Genomic DNA, 17,720 nt, shown 5'->3' with positions numbered 1-17,720 from the left:
TTATGTCCACTATAACAGACAATCTCCTTTGCTTTTAACCGAGCGTTTAATAATTTCCTAAAATGAAAATGATTTACTTTATTTCCCTCACGGGATCAATAAAAGTATCTATCATCTCTCTAAACTATGGGACAGAATTCTGGGGTCTCCCCATACCAGAGATTATGGTAGGGCTTCAGAATGGTGATTGGCTGACACCATCTGACACCCCTCTGATTGGAGAAAAAAGACGTGCTGGTTTGCTATACATACTGTACCAGGAAGAGGATTTCTTTCTATTCAAAACGTGTATTTTAAAAGTTTAAGAAGTAAAAACCTTACAGCGTACACAGATTTCTAAACTGATCAGGATCGTTATCTTTGTCTTATGTATAATAATGTTCACCGCTCTGTCCAGCAAATTAATAATAAACTTTATTTTATATAGCGTTTTAAACGAATAAGTAATTAGATTGCTCATAAACCTAATCACTTGCTTTTTCTTTTTATTTAGGCTCAGATTTCAACTATAGATCGTATTATTAATAACCATAATAACAACCAACCAACAAAAACAACCATATAAACATAATACCAACCAAAAACATAGATAACAACCACAATACAAAATCAAATATATCAAACCATTTTACTCTCGCAAAGTCCTCCAATTATCATAACCCTGCCCCTTATGCAAAACCAAACCTTCCTCCCATCCCAGTTTATCCTGTTTATCATAAACAAAATCCACCTCAATTTTCAACATAAAGCATTACACAAAATCAATATCTCAACACTCCATACTCAACAACGATAATTCACAAACATTCAGAACATGTAACTACACATTCCCAAACAGACCTAATTTCCATAGCCCCGCCCCTTATGCAAAACCAACATCCCTCCCCTTTTCTCTCTCTCCCCTGGCGGTTGTAATTGTTTTTATTTTCAAATAAATTTTAGCAAAGTCATGTATTTTAAAAATCTTAAGATTTTTATATTTATGTCTTTATTTAGTGGTTTCATTAGTGACAAAGGCTAAACTTTCTTGGAAAAATGTCTTTTATGTAAACCATGTTTGCTATTAATTCATTCAGGGCTAAAATATGTTCATTGTCTTCTAATGAAAGAAGGGTTCCTTTCGCCGTAGTCGGGTTGAAATTAGAAGCTTGCCACGCCCGGACTGTTACACCAACGCATTAGCATGTTAAAGCGATTTTATTGAGGAGCCTAGCCTTTAACTAGTAAGTACTGTACTTACTGGGTTTTTGAGGGGCGGGGAGGCGTCTTTCGCTGGAAATCTCGCCTCCTACTTTGAAAATACCCGTGAAACCGGTTCAATTCGTCACAGCCAGCACTCCTGCAGAGAGGGCGGTTGTACTTGCAGTGTATACAGTACACGCGTTATGCTCTTCGTTAATGTCTAAGCCGGAACATATCATTATATCTCATTTTGTATTTCTTAAAAAAAAATCGTTTTCTCAGCCTAACAGTATTGTTTTTAACCTGTAAAGCGCTTTGAGGAGCCACCTTTAAAGGCGCCATATACAATAAAGTTCATTATTATTACTATTGTAAATTTGCTGGACAGAGAGGTGAACATTATTACACAGAAGACAAAGATAGCGATTTACGTTGCATTGTGTATCGTGCTGCTTTAATACAGTTTTAAATAATTAAAAGTCTAAACAGTATCAGCTTTATTTATGGGTTTTAAATAAAGGTGATTTAAACGCGATTTAAATCAATATAAATGTTTATATTGTAACGCATAGGTGACTATTCATTGTTATTAAAATGACTTAAATTCGATCATGTTGTGATATTTAGAAATATACATTTGTTTGGTGCGAGTGAAGTTTTATTTAATCTCTGAGCCATACTGATTCTTCTGGAAGCCAGTTTCCGCCAGGGAGTAAAAAAAAAAACACACTATGGTATTCTCTCCAATGCAGTGCAGTTAAAAACACCTCTGATGCTGCTCCTAAATGAATATCGTTTATGACCATCAGAAGCTTTATGCTCCTTTTCTTTTTTCCAGTGGATTGAACAGGGAGAGGCATTTCATGATGTACTTTTCACTGATGAAACAACAATGGCTCTGGGACAGTTTTCAACCATGTCGTTTTATAAAAAGGGGAGATATGTACACGTTACTGAAGCTAAAAGTTTAGCCTTTGTCACTAATGTAACCACTAAATAAAGCCATATAGAAATCCCTACGTTACAGACTGTATATGGCTGGTATTGGTAGTTTAAAGAAAAAATACACACCAGTATTTCACTTTCTCCCTAAACATTTTAAGCATCAGAGTCTTACATGTGGTTATTTCGGAAACGTTTGTACGTGCTCCTTCTGACCATGTTACTGTTTACTGTTACTGACCATATTAAGTTTAAGTGCATGTGGGCACTTTTCCTGTCCGTGGGGGGTGGACCGTCTTTCATTAGAAGGTTAGTCTGTTCTACTCTGAGAATGTAGAGGGGGTGGAAAGTGCCCGCGGTCATTTAATTAGTATTAAAATTCGCACTGATTCCCTTGCGAAGATACGGACATAGGAATATTCGTGCGTGGTCAAAAAATGGCATAAAAACGACAAAGTGAAGGCTGTGAAAACATTCACAATGTACTTTATACACAAAGCAAATATACCCCCCCCCCCCCTCAATTCAATTCAAGCTGCTTTATTAGCATGACAGATGGGTACAATCAGTGTTGGGTATTTACTTTGCTTTGAGATGCCACTTTTAAAGGTGATATATAAAATCAAGGCTTTAACTTGCTTTAACTCCGCAAGTCTGAGTTCTTGTGTCTGTCCTATCCGAACCCGAAAGTATTACAATATGTATCTTTATAGCAGGTGGTGTACAGCTTTTTAGTATAGATTACACTTTTCTAAAATGTATTTAAAAAATAAAAATGATTACAATCTAATCTTTCCACGTTTGATCCCAAAATAAATCTAAACAGGGAGAAAGCTATGCTGAAAGTTTATTAAGATACTTAGAAGACAAAGATATCAATTTATGTTGCATTTGTCTGATTGTGAATCAAAAAACACATATATTTTAAACCCGCATTTGCGATTTAAATCAAAACGTTATTTAAATCAATATAAATGTTTATATTGTAACGCCTAGGTGACTATTCATTGTTATTAAAATGACTTAAATTCGATCATGTTGTGATATTTAGAAATATAAATTTGTTTGGTGCGAGTGAGGTTTTATTTAATCTCTGACTCAGTGATGGCCTGGCATGGTGAGGTGCGCTGGCAGCTATGTGGTGTTACGCAGTGGTGGCCTGACACGGTGAGGTGCCCTGGCAGCTGTATGATGCAGTGGTGGCCTGGCACGGTGAGGTGCGCTTGCAGCTATGTGACGCAGTGGTGGCCTGGCACGGTGAGGTGCGCTGGCAGCTGTGTGATGCAGTGGTGGTCGGGTATGTAGAGGTGCACTGGCAGCTGTGTGTTGTGACGCAGTGGTGGCCTGGCACGGTGAGGTGCGCTGGCATATAATGAATATATTCATGTGCATCCAACACACAGTTCAACGCTAGCAACTACACAAAATCTAAAATATGAGCTCTACTTGCCACTTACAATACCAACAGTACCAGCTAACTTTAGTAGTGACATTTTCATGGATCTTTTTAACAATAAAATTTACAACATCAGACTTCAGACACAATTAAACAGGCCTCAAAAAAGTCTGGTACAAACATTTTCAGCATGGTGAAACATGGTGAACATTTCCACCACTGCGTCACACCACACAGCTGCCAGCGCACCTCACCGTGCCAGGCCACCACTGCATCACCCAGCTGCCAGCGCACCTCACCGTGCCAGGCCACCACTGCATCACACAGCTGCCAGCGCACTTCACCGTGCCAGGCCACCACTGCGTCATTCCACACAGCTGCCAGCGCACTTCACCGTGCCAGGCCACCACTGCGTCACACCACACAGCTGCCAGCGCACCTCACGGTGCCAGGCCACCACTGCATCACCCACCTGCCAGCGCATCTCACCGTGCCCGGCCACCACTGCATCACACAGCTGCCAGCGCACTTCACCGTGCCAGGCCACAACTGCGCCACACCACACAGCTGTCAGCGCACCTCACCGTGCCAGGCCACCACTGCATCACACAGCTGCCAGCGCACCTCACCGTGCCAGGCCACCACTGCGTCACAACACACAGCTGCCAGTGCACCTCTACATACCCGACCACCACTGCATCACACAGCTGCCAGCGCACCTCACCGTGCCAGGCCACCACTGCGTCACATAGCTGCAAGCGCACCTCACCGTGCCAGGCCACCACTGCATCATACAGCTGCCAGGGCACCTCACCGTGTCAGGCCACCACTGCGTCACACATATTTCAGCGCCATATATTTCATGGATATTATGGAATATAATGGATGGATATCTTAGTTATCTTTCTAGTTCACAGGTTTGCATGCATAATTTAATTTTGAAAGCCACTGAGACATCAGGTACTACTGTTGTGTTTATGAAAAAGAAACAAAACAAAAAACATACTAACAACTGTGCCATCCTACTCCTTAGTTAATACATTTTATTATTCATAAACAGTTAACATTGTTAGCAAAATATTTTGAATTATATTTAACCCTATTTTTTCTTTAGTTTTGTATTTAACTTATTATATGATAGTCAGACTTAATGTATATTTGAACAATGAAAATATATTTTTACAAGATTTTACATTAAGCACTTAAAATTAATATGGTTAATAATAGTAAACTGTAACATGCTGTAACAAGATCGGTTAAACTGCGAAGAAAATGCTTTCAGAGAAAATGTTTCAGGTGTGAAGAACATAGATCTCCAATGCAATTTCAACCAAACCTGTTCCCACACACCCTGCCCCCACTACCATTAGAATATACACAAAGCACTCAAATCTTTCGAGCTAATGATCAGGTGACCCGAGAGAGAGCGAGAGAAACACCAAGGGGTGCGGAACCAGGGAACTATTTACATGGAAAACGGGCGATCTCCCCAGACTGTCCGCCCGTTTCACTGTTACCTGGATACCTCTTTATTTAGAACTCACTAACACTGATTTTTAGTTTAGAAGGATTCAAGTAGGGTTTTAGATGAAAGGCAGCGACCTTAATCAAGCCCAAATCATAATTGAACCCATTCAGAGCCTACATTACATTTTAGCATTTCATTCTGAGCAGAAGACCCTCACACCTGAAGAAGGGGGAGGTGTTTTTCGCTGGAAATCTCGCCTGCTTCTACTTTACAACCGGAGTGCTGGCTGTGACGAATTAAACCGGTTTTACAAGTTTCAATCACAGACCATGTGACATGGGAGTCAGGAAACTAACACACAGCGCCACCGGATTTGATAACGCTATAAAAACGCTATAAAATAATGTGACTTGGCACAGAACAAGTTTACAGCACAGTACAATAATAAATGCTGACCATGACTTTAGAAGCATAAATTGCCTTACACTCAATTTAAACACAAGCTGTCTTTAGCCCTCTAAGCTGGTTCATACAGAAATGTAGAGATCCAGGCTCAGAACACACAGCTTCATTAGCGAATACATATGCAGGACAACTAGAGAAGACGTTCTACAGAGGATGGATTTTTAGAAACATCCCATCAGTGACATCACTGAAGTCAACTCCTAGGTACTGTAACTGTCGTGTGGATAGTTTCACAAGAATCAGACAAAGGTTTAAGCATCGCTTGTTCTAGATAAAACTGCAAAAAAAAAACAACAACCCATAATGTACTTCTTTGCGGCTCTGTTTGCCCAAATCATATATTCACAACGTGAAATCTAGAAAATAATATTACGTAACCAAAATCCTCAATATGGAAACAGAACCTGTGTAATTGTTGATAGATGATGTACTCGTAACATTTTTTCAAGACGAACTACAACATTTAAAAAATGACTTGTATGTACTTGATATCTCTAATCAATCCATGGGTCCCAGCACAAAACGAAACTAAAACGCATACCGTTTCGCGCTTCTTATTAGTTGCTCAAAAGTAATTTGACCGTATGAAATGCATAATATAAACCTAGAAACATATACGTGAGCAGTACTTAAGCACTGTAGTATCGGTGTTAAGACATACCTCTCAAATACTGTAAATCAAGTTAAAAATATCTCAAGACTGATTCTGGTCATAATGAAACCATGTTTCGTGTATGTTTTCTTTAAAGTACCGAGACCAGCCATATACTGTATGTTTATGTTCCAAAATTAATATCGTTTATGGCCTTCACACGCGTTGCAGTATGCTCCTATTCTTTTTATGCTCAGCTACTAAGATTTCCCTTCAGTGGTAAAATTAGATATGAATATTCAATACTTAAACGGGCACAGTTAAGACATTAAATATACATATACATACTGTATACAGTACAGTTTGCATACGGTAATATGTTTATGTTCCTAAATCAATCTCTTTTATGAGCATGTGAAAGGCATGGTGAATCACTGTACTTTGCATGATTGGAAACAAATGCGTGATTGCGAAATGCTGTGGTGTTACTTTTACAAAGACGGTCAATGAAAAAAAGAATGTTGACCAGGGCAATACTTTGAGTTTACACTTACAGCTTGTCCAAGGTCATTCATTATTAATACTATTAGTAATATCTTCGTTAAAGACTTTGATGGCCACAGCTCAAACATGAGAGGTTGAGCTTTATTAGCTCCACCTTGCGGAAATTCCGGATACCATTATTTTGCTTGTCGTATTATAGGAGAATTTACGGTAACTCGCGGTATTTACCGGTAGCTTGCGGTAGACTGCGTACAGCGTACCGCAAAATAATGCGGTATCGCCCGCGCATTTTGAATGGCTGCATCTGTATTAGCAATCAATAATATTAAATTTAGCACTGTAATAAACTGTTGCACTTTCCCCCGCATCTTGTAAAAATATATTTTCATTGTTCAAATATACATTAAGTCTGACTATCATATAATAAGTTAAATACAAAACTAAAGAAAAAATAGGGTTAAATATAATTCAAAATATTTTGCTAACAATGTTACCTGTTTATGAATAATAAAATGTATTAACTAAGGAGTAGGATGGCACAGTTGTTAGTATGTTTTTTGTTTTGTTTCTTTTTCATAAATACAACAGTAGTACCTGATGTCTCAAATTAAATTATGCATGCAAACCTGTGAACTAGAAAGATAACTAAGATATCCATCCATTTATAATGGTGGCGAAGTGGTTAGCATTGCTATCTTGCAGCACTGGGGTCCTAGGTTCAATTCCTGCCATCCTGTGTGTGTGGGGTTTACATGTTCTCTCTGGGTTACATGGTTTTTCTCCATATGTGTGATATGACTCCCTCTCGCACTCCAAAACATACTGGTAAGTTAATTGGTTTATGGGAAAACTGGCCCTGGTGTGTGTGTGTGTTTGTGTCTGTCTGTCCTGTGATGGACTGGCGCTATGTCCAGGGTGTATTCTGCCTTGTGTCCGTTGCTTACTGGGATAGGCTCCAAATCCTCTGTACTGGATAAAGAGATTAGAAATGGATGGAAGTAAAGGCACTGTGTGGATGGAACTATACACAGTGTTAGAAACCCATTATGAAATGGCAGCATCTCACTGAGAATAAAATATTTTATAGTGCTGGCTTAAGGAAACAGCCTTTCCACCTCTCTTGCACATCAGTATCCATACCTAGTGATTTAAACAAATTGCCTCTAATTATAAACATCTTAATACGCTGGCTCTGTGGATCCGCATCAGCTATGTTTGCTCATTCCTTCAATTCATGTGCATCCAACACACAGTTCAATGCCAGCAACTACACATAATCTAAAATACAATCCTTATTTCAGTATCTATGTAAACATATAGTCTGTTAACTTCATCATCTTCATCAAAAGTATGCCTAACCCCATTAGGAAGTGTTCTTGTTATAAGTGTATTCCTCAGCTTTCCCCAAATTATCTTCTTCTTACCAACATCTCTAGTCTTTTATCCTGCAATAACTCAGCCAACACTTAAATCTCCAAAAGCTGCTTGTGTTAATTTCTTTAAATCACAAATATCATGTGTAAATAATGGCCATGTAATACTCTGCATTGTGGAATAATAGTTTATTTTAAAGGGAACTAGAGAAACTAAGAACTAGAGAAATCAAGAAATAGGCTCTTTTTCTAGAATTAATAAATGCACATCCTGTTCACTGGGGAAATTAAATCCACACTGAGCAATCTTCAATATGTTCAGAATATGACAGCAAGAATCCTATCAGGGATGCATTACACCTGTTTTCAAGTCCTTGCACTGGTTACCTATCAGATTTCGAGTCAACTTCAAAATCCTTATCCTCCTTATATACTGTCCTACAACTGTTATTATTGATCACCGAATTATTGTACTTGACATGACTTCATTCAGCCTTTCCTGAACGTCTATGACAGGCAGAGAGAGTGCTGTTTCTGGTGCGATCTTTTGCAGCTGACATTTCACTGTTTTAAACGAACAAGAAATTAGATTGCTCATAAATCAGTTATTCTATATAAACACAGCGTAATTGCCCTCCGAAAATCCTCTTTTTCTTGTTCGTTTTAGAGACCTTGATCGAAACTGATTTTAGATGTCAGAAAGGATTTATTTTCTCTGTATTTCCTACATTGCTTTGTCGAGATTTTAACTTTATATCTAACTTTATATCTAGGCTCAGATTTCAACTATAAATCGTACAGTAATTAATAGCAGTAAATACTGATGTTTTGCGCCCTCTTACCACAAAAATATATGTTTTGTAGTTGGGATTAACTTTATTTCGTACGCGTAGCTACTCCAATTCGGACATCGAACAGTTAAAGATGGCAGCAAATCAGACACCCAGAGAGGGGGGGGGGGGGGCGTCTTCTCGCCTCCATAACTAAAATGCCAAATAGGAGTGGCTTAAGCGACATACACAGTCGTGTAACTGACAGTTTGAGGTAGCCTATCGTGTAAATTTCGCTTTGTTGCTGATAGGTTAAGCTTTCGAAACTCTGCCCCAAAGTCATGTGACTGATTTTTCGCCCTGTTTCGTTGGTTAAACGCAATGATCACAAGCACCACCATGGTAACTGGGATGTGTAGTTTTTAATTCTGTTTGAATTATAACTGTACGTACTGTCTTCATATTTGGCCAGGGCTTTAAAGAGAAGGCGCGCCAAAAAATTTCGGTGCCATCGTCTCCGCTTTAAAGGTACCCCTGTGCTGGAAGAATTTGACCTTGGAATGTTTGCCCAGCGTAGTTATAGTGGACATATAGTGGAACAAGAGTTCGCTGGCATTATATCCTAGAAGACACAGACCGGCGCCAGACCGGTAAATGCCTGATGAACTAGGGATTGGACAGTTTCCAAGTGCTTGTACAATCGATGGAAATGTTCAAATAAATGTGCAAAAGAAATAAACAAAATAATCATTTATTTCTTTATCATATTGGCTAGCTAATGTCCTCTCTTTGCTAGTTAGTGGCTGTGTTTCTGCGTTGGGTAGCAACGGGTGACTGTTCTCAGGCGGAAGATGTGAACAGCTTAATTTTCGTGTTAAATAATTTTTTTAAAATTAAAATTCATTCTATACAGCAATCGCATATTTGGGTACCGTTTCATAAAACTTTCATGCTTAAAATGTTTAGGGAGAAATGGAAGACTGGTGTGTATTTTTTCTTTAAACTATCAAGACCAGCCATACACAGTACAGTTTATGTACATACAGTAATGTTTATGTTCCTAAATTAATATTGTTTATGACCTTCAGATGCGTTATGCTCCTCTTCTTTTTATGCTCAGCTACTAAAATTTCCCTTTAGTGGTAAAATTCCATATAAATATTCAAAACTAAGAGGATTAAAATGTGCACAGTAAAGACATTAAATGATTAAATCTTTTCACTACCAACCAATGCACCACGAGTGCCCCTGTCGGTCATTTTGGCCAGCCAATCACTTACCGCGGTGCCCTGTGGTGCCCTACGGTGCCCTGCGGGTTGGTTACTGTACCGCGGGTTTTTACCGCTCATTTTGAATGGCTGCATCTGTAGAATGTCAATATCTGACTCTACAAACCTAATTCACTTGTATGAGTGATACATTCTTGGCAATGCTGGGACATACTCAAGGTCAGCTGTTTTGTGTGATGTTATGCCACATTTCAGTTATTGTATATTTGATTGTATGATACAGAATTTATACTTTCCTAGATTTGTGACACTAGTGATTGATTAGATGTGGGGAAAAATTAGCAATAGTCACTGTGGAAGAATATAGAAATTGAACAAATTGATCTTGTTGTAAAGGTATTTCACATGCAAATTTTAATGTAATAAAACCCACAGAACCCACTTCTGCTATAAAAGTGTTACCTTAATGTACAGGCACAAAGTGAATAACAGCAATATTTTTCAAACCATAATTAATATAATTAATAAATGCCATCTTTTATTTAAAATAAGGCCAATAATTTGTTCAGAGCTCCATTTTAGTACTTCAGTGGGGAAAACAAAGCTTTCTGCTTTTTTAACCTTTAGTCCTCAATTTCCACAGACACATAATGTTTTTATTCTTGACACATTCAGAAGAAAACAGAGCTCTCACAGAAATCAAAGACTTTATCAATTGCTGTTTGATTGAGCTCTTTACCCTTCTTATCACTGGATCACCCAAAACACCATCAGTCTTTCTCAGATATTTTGCCTGCTTTACTATGTGAACTAAGACACTACATTCTACTGCAGGTTATTGATGTCCCAGGCTTAAGAAGCCCAGAACAGCACATTGTACATTACAAGCCTGTTTTAAAAGATGGGTGAGACTTGTAAACTTGTTGCAATGTGCAACTGCAGCTTCTTTGGCCTTCCTGTTTCTCTCTTTTTGTAACCCTCCCTGTAAATTTAACTTCATAGGATATACAGTAATACTATATTTGTCAAGCCTATGTTTATATTTCTTGACTACATTTTACATAAACTTTATGTTCTTTTGGGATGCAGAGTTGCCCGTGCTGTATGAATTTTCTCTTTTTTTTTCATATCCAATACTGTCCTACTAAATTTGCAGATTCTGCAGTATTAGGCTTTCCACATTTTGGAACAGAATTGTTGTACAAACCATCTTTAAATGCTACAAAACCTCAGGGCTTGATGTTAAAGTCACAAAGTGGAAATAATGGGTGTGGGGAGTACCAGGTGTTAAGGGCTGTATTGATTTTAAGTTGCATTATTGAGCCAGTGGTGTCCTAGTATTGATCTATTTTCATGCCTTACCCTCTGCATTTTTTTAATTAGACCTTATCCTGCCCTGATCAAAGGCCCTCTTGGTGCAGATGCTGGGCAATTGCAACATCATTCAGAGCTGATGTTGTAGTTCTAAGTTGCTGTTTGACTTTGTCTGTGATTGAAAGCAGGAGGAGAGGTAAGAATATGATGCAATTAAACAGTGCATCATTACACCTGACAATCTATATAAAGCCATCTCCTGAACAAGCCCTAGACAGTTAGCTCTGCCCACAACCAAAACATTGCAAAGATGTTTGTTGGGAGAGCTTCAAAAAGTCCCAGTCAGGAGAGAATAGAGGACTTTTCAGGAAGAAAGGATTGTGGTAGAGGACGCAGCAGTATTACCCCAAAGTCTTGACTTGGATACCAGGGACTGGGAACAGTGAATGAAGACCCAAGATCATTTTTCTCATCCTTCTTCATTAAACTGGACTCAAAGATAGAGTAGAGCATGGAACCTCAGAGGCACATTGTTCATGGATGCTGGAACTGATGAGGATGTTTAGAACTTCATTGTTTTGTCATTGTGGCGTAAGGAGACACACCAGGTTACTGACCACAGTCGGTTCCAGAGAATAATGCTGTTGGACTTCTCATCTGTGACATACGGTTCTGGTTACTGGGGTCCTTTAACTGCTCTATGAGTTAGTCGGGTCATATTTTCTGTGTATGGAGTGAGCAGGCTTAGGTATGGCTGTTAAGGGGAATGTCTTCATGGGCAGAGAAGACCTTTTATTATCGAATAAATGGGATATTATAACTGTCTAGTCTGTTGATGCACTGGTGATTCTGGGAGATGAAAATAACCTGTGCGAAGGGAAAAGGGTCCTAGCAGTCTTTATAATTGCTAGGTGGCATAGTCGTGTACAAGCCAAATTAGTTCCTGCATTTAGGGGGTTGCAATTTGTGACATTTACTTTGCAATTAAATCATAATAACATACAAAAATCCCATCTTTGGGGTGAGTATTACTGCTGCCCACTGATGTATTAACAACGTGAACTTTTCTTGACCCTTTTTTTTGTAAATAAAACAATATTATGATCTCCCAGGAGATGAATCATGTTTGAGTCAATTTTCTTTTCCCATTCAGAGTAGAAGCCCATAAGGTTTGTTTAAACTGTTCTGCTTTGTAAACACAGCATTATCAAATCTTATGTAATAAACGACACAATTTTCTCATAAATAAATTGCAATAATCCCACTAAGATAGGAAACATTATCAATCAAGGGATAACAGAACTGTGACAATTTACTGTTTCTGAAGAATAAAACACTCTCTTGTTAAAATAATTCACAATTCAGGTCACATGAAAAAATCCACTCGTGCGTTTAAAATGCTATTTTCTTAGATTACTTTTTTAATGGATACAATTGCAAATGGTTCTGCTTCAAGAAATGTGTTTGTTATCAGTATATATAACAAGACAATGTAAGTAAATAGACAACCACAGAGAATGAAATTGTCCATTGCAGTCACATCATAAGGACATGATCACTTACTATAATTACAACTACAGACCAGAAGAAGCTTCAGTATATTAATAGACCAGAAAAACATGGTAACCCATGGTAATCAGGATCTTTACATTTAATAAATCAGCACAAATGCTCCAATGTAGTATATATTAAGTTGTTGAGAACAACCATCACAAACCCTTTAATGCATATTTCTTAAAGACTTTTTTAACTGAATATGGAGTTGTAGTTTTGTGAATTTACTGGTATGAGGTGATTCGTTATGGTTATTAGAAAATCAATCGATCAGCAACGCACACACATGGGTTCCATACACGAGATACATTTATTGATACATACATTTTGCATATAAAACATACAAGAGTCTGCCTGCATACAGATGGCAGGTCTTACTGTGAGGGTTATCCAAATGCAAGGTATATAATCATGAAGAGAAGCAAAACACAAAGAATTAAACAAAGAATATGCTTCAGTACACCGTTTGGCTATACTATCATAATCAGTCTCATTAATACCACTTCTACATTAGATACTCAAAAGTAAATACATTACTCATATGAATTGAATTGATATCAACATATGTTGAGGTAACAGTTGAATTCTCCAGATACAATGTAGAACATTGGGTTTAAATATCCAGATATGGATTCGTATTTCCCGGCATGGAAACCAAAGACCAGCTGCAGCTGCCTCTAATTACTGCGGCATTCAATAGGCGTTGTCCCAGCACCCTCTGGCTCCCAGCCAACCAGTCGGGGTGCAGCTCAGAGTCAGACAAATCGAGAGGAGAGATTTCTGCTGTGGTGAAGCACCTGACAGTGTCTCTTTGAGTGACCTACTAGTAGTCCGGCTGACTAGCAGACAGTATCTATGCACAGAGGGTTGCTTGCTTGTTAATAAGACAGAATTAAGTGTTGCTGTGCTTTCCCAAATGAGGCCCCATCTCTCCCTTCATCTCTGTGGTGCAGCCACAGAGAAGCTATTCATGCAGGCTGATTTAAAGATGTATTCTTTTGATAAGGGACAGCTCCCAAATGGGGATGCACTTAGCTAAGCCTGACTATCATGATCAATGGTCATCCATTGGCGCCTATCTGTCTAGGGAGTGCCAGATGGACATCTGGACTGCATTCCTAAGTGTCAGGAGTAAGTGACTCATATCTCACCTTGATCAACCAATCAGGGACTGGTAGGGCTGAGTAACCCACGTGGGTCTCTGATGCCCATGAAACTTTCAGCCAATGAACGAGCTGAAGTTCCTCCAGGTAAAAACAGGCAACACGGAGACTATTCTAAAGAGAATTCTACGGAGAATTCCAGGGGTGCAAGACAATTCCAGGGCAGGACGGCCCAGGAGCAGAAAGGCTCCCAAGGGCAGGACATTCTTGCAGCGTGCCTCCTGACCATCCTGAGACTCAGCCCGGACCACCACGGAACGGCCAGTGTGTCCGAGTGCCAGAACTTTCCTTTGTTCTAAGAGTCGAGAGCGGAGGTTGCCAGAGAGTAACCAAAAGATCCACCCGAGGTTAGCATCAGCAGCAAGCCTCGTGAACAGGTCGGAACTGTGGAAAGCTGAATCAGTATTCAGAACTAATGCTTCATCAGGAACGAACCGGTCCTCTTCCTGACCTGCTGGGAACCACAGTCATCTTTTCTCCTGTGCACAACTTTGCTAGTTAAAGCCAACACTAACTAACCGGTCTGCAGAGCATCGCAGGATCAGCAGAGCACCGTCGCAAGCCGCACAGCAAAGCCTGGCATGGAGCCAGAGAGCGCGGATTGGACAGCAACAAGCCTGCAACTGCTTCTCTGTGCCCACAGGAGATCTGAATCCCCAGAGATTGGATGAGTATTCAATTTTACTGCATTATAGCTCGAGAATTCAATTGTTATCCCAACCAGTTGATATCAATTTAATTCCTGTGAGTTATGTACTTGTTTTGAGTATCTAGTGTAGAAGTTGTGACCAAGTTCATTTACGAAACGGTCTAAATGAATGATATACCGAATGTATGTCCTCTTGATATGTGTAACTCTTCATAACTGATTGAATATATACCTTTTGTATTCTGATAACCCTCACAATAAGATCTGTTAGGTTTACATGCATATTTTATGGATTAATAAATGTATCCTCGTGTATTAGTACCTGTGTGTGTGCGTTGTTTGAGTTATATCGCATGGTTGGATTCTAAGGCCATTAAAAGAATCATTTTGTGATTTACTGCCACAATTAATAATTGTCCCAGTAAATGCCCAAACCCCTACAGAACTGGTGCCTCGTGAGAGCACACTACAGGGTGATTGCAGGTCCAAGCAAGTCACTCTTTAGAGGGAAGAAACTTGGTTTGCTTCCGGTGTAGTGCTGCTGGATAAAAAACTTATTCAGGTTGTCGACAAGAGTCCAAACGTATACTCCAGTAATCAAGCGAAGCGTCCACATTGGCGTTGGCTAGGGATTTACGTACGGGCATTCCCCAAGCCGACACTTTGCTGAAACAAGGTTCCAGTCCATATACAGACAACTTTGCCCGACACGTGATTGTCTCCGAGGGTGTGAGAACTGGCCGGAGAAGCAAGGTTTCTGAGCTGTGAAGTGTCTTTTAAACCAGAACCAAAACAGGTGATGATTGGCCGAATGTTTAGCGGGCATTTCAGACCCACGTGGGGTTACCATGCCCTGCATGTTCTTGATTGGTTGGTCAAGGCCAGAGATGAGTCACAATGACCTCTGACATCTAGGACCGCAATACAATTCTTGTATACAATTCTTGTTCCCAAGAATCTCACAGACAGATAGGCGCCAGGAATGGCCATTGATCATGATGGCTAAGCATGGCTGGGTGCATCCTCATTTGGTAGCTGCTCCTTATCTGAGAGAAAAAACCTTAAATCAGAACTGCATGAATAGCTTCTCTGTGGCTGGACCACAGAGATGAGAAAGAGAGATGGGGCCTCATTAAGGAAAGAACATTTGCTACAGAGTGATGAATCTACAGAACAGCTGAAAATAAAACATAATCATGTAAATATTCAGGGGAAGAGTCAAACATGAAATCAAAAGGTACAATGGAAGAGCAATATGGTTCAGGTCTCGATTTATTATGAAAGTTAACCAGCTCACCTTCGCTATTCTATTCCCAACAGAATTAATGAGAAAGTGCAGAAAATAGACTTGCAAAAATGAAAATATAATTATTTACTAATTTTATTTTTGTTTTCTATTTCACTTTATACTTGTTTTCCAATGATGCAAATATGTAAGGAACTAGCCAAACAAATTAATTTTATTATTGAGATATAACAGTGAATTTTATACAATTTCCTTTTCCTTTTAAGTGTCTTAATTTGATAGCCGTTAAAGGCTAGTATTGTCCGACCACCTATAATTATATGGTTTTGAAACAATTAAAGATCCACAATGTGTTAAAGTATAATTCACAAATGATTACCAACACTTTTGAAGATGTGCTTTAGAAATTTTTCAAATTAATCTTAAATATTAGAAATCTGAAATCCTTGAGGTATGAAAGAGATGATGCAAAGGTAGGACTAATGACACCTGAAGAATGCTCCACAGTTGAAACATTGTGTTTCTTTTTCTTTTCATGGAATAAACCTTTGCCTGTGCACTAGTGATGTCAGTCTAAGGAATGCAAAATCCCCCAGCACAGCACTAGCCATTTTTTAGTTATAGCGAGAAAAAAACAATGAAAAGTGCATATTGCCACAAGAGACAAAGATCTAAATTACTTTTTAAAAGTAATTAAACCAATAAAAATCCTTATTAAAAATACTGAGAAAACTAAAGACTAGCCTAACATGATAACATTTTGGGGGGATCAGGTACACTGTACATGTACACAAGAACAAAATTCATTATTTTCCAACCAAACTGATTTCTCATGCAATGGCTTAATGAGTTGTTGGATACAGTATGTTCCTAAATACCAAATTTGATTTCCAATTAAGTAGCCTTATTAACATTATAGCAATGGATTTATGATGCAAATAAATGTGAAATCTTTTAAATAAAAACCTTAACTGCAACTCATGTAATGTACAATTCTTCAACTCAGATTTGATCAAATCAAGTCTCTATTCCCATCTAGTTTGAATCTGCATCCAAAACATCTATTTTTTTAATAACACAGTATTAATATCACATCAGAGTATGTGAAGTGTATTCAGTTAGTGCAAATCGTCAGAAACTGGCATGGTAAATTTAATGGTAACATGGGTTATGACTTATATAAAAGAAAAAGGAGCTCGAGAGACAAACATATAGGTAGTTCTGGAGTACAATGTGCATCTAGCTAGTTTTAAGGATTTTTTTTGATTATGGATGAGAGACTGAATACACATGATATCTCTAACACACCCACTTTAGACTGTACAGATTTTCAATACTGTAGCTTTCTCAATGACAAGAGATGCATATCCTTTGATTTTAATTTCTCTATGATCCATGAAAACATTAGAAGTTTCCACAGGGATTAGCTCAGGAGGTTAAAAATATATGGTTCATGAGACAAAAGCATTTTTACTTGAAAAATTTGTTTTCAGTTATGCCAGTAATCCCCAATTCATCACATCCAGGCCCTGATAAGGAGACTTGAAAATTACTTTGCAATGCAATTAAAACCCTATTTATTTTGTTCTCTATAACTGAGGAGGCAGCCATGCAGTAATAATTATTAGTAAATCTACAAACATTTTGTTTTTGTTTCAAATGGGTTTTCCTTAGTAACAAAACTAGTCAGGTAGCACATTTATTATGAAAATTCCCAGAAACAAAAGCAATGTCATATGCATCAGGGACAAAATCCAATGTCAAAGAAATCCAATGTCATAAAAGGATATATTAAACACAGCAAATAATAAGTGAGAACCAGTCAAACAAATAAGAGAATCCTGTGTATATTGGATATGTATGTTACTAAGAA

Source organism: Atractosteus spatula, chromosome 4 (genome assembly GCF_055471065.1).
Source record: "Atractosteus spatula isolate fAtrSpa1 chromosome 4, fAtrSpa1.hap1, whole genome shotgun sequence".
NCBI classification, from domain to species: Eukaryota; Metazoa; Chordata; class Actinopteri; order Semionotiformes; family Lepisosteidae; genus Atractosteus; species Atractosteus spatula.
Note: the sequence above shows the minus strand (reverse complement) of the source record.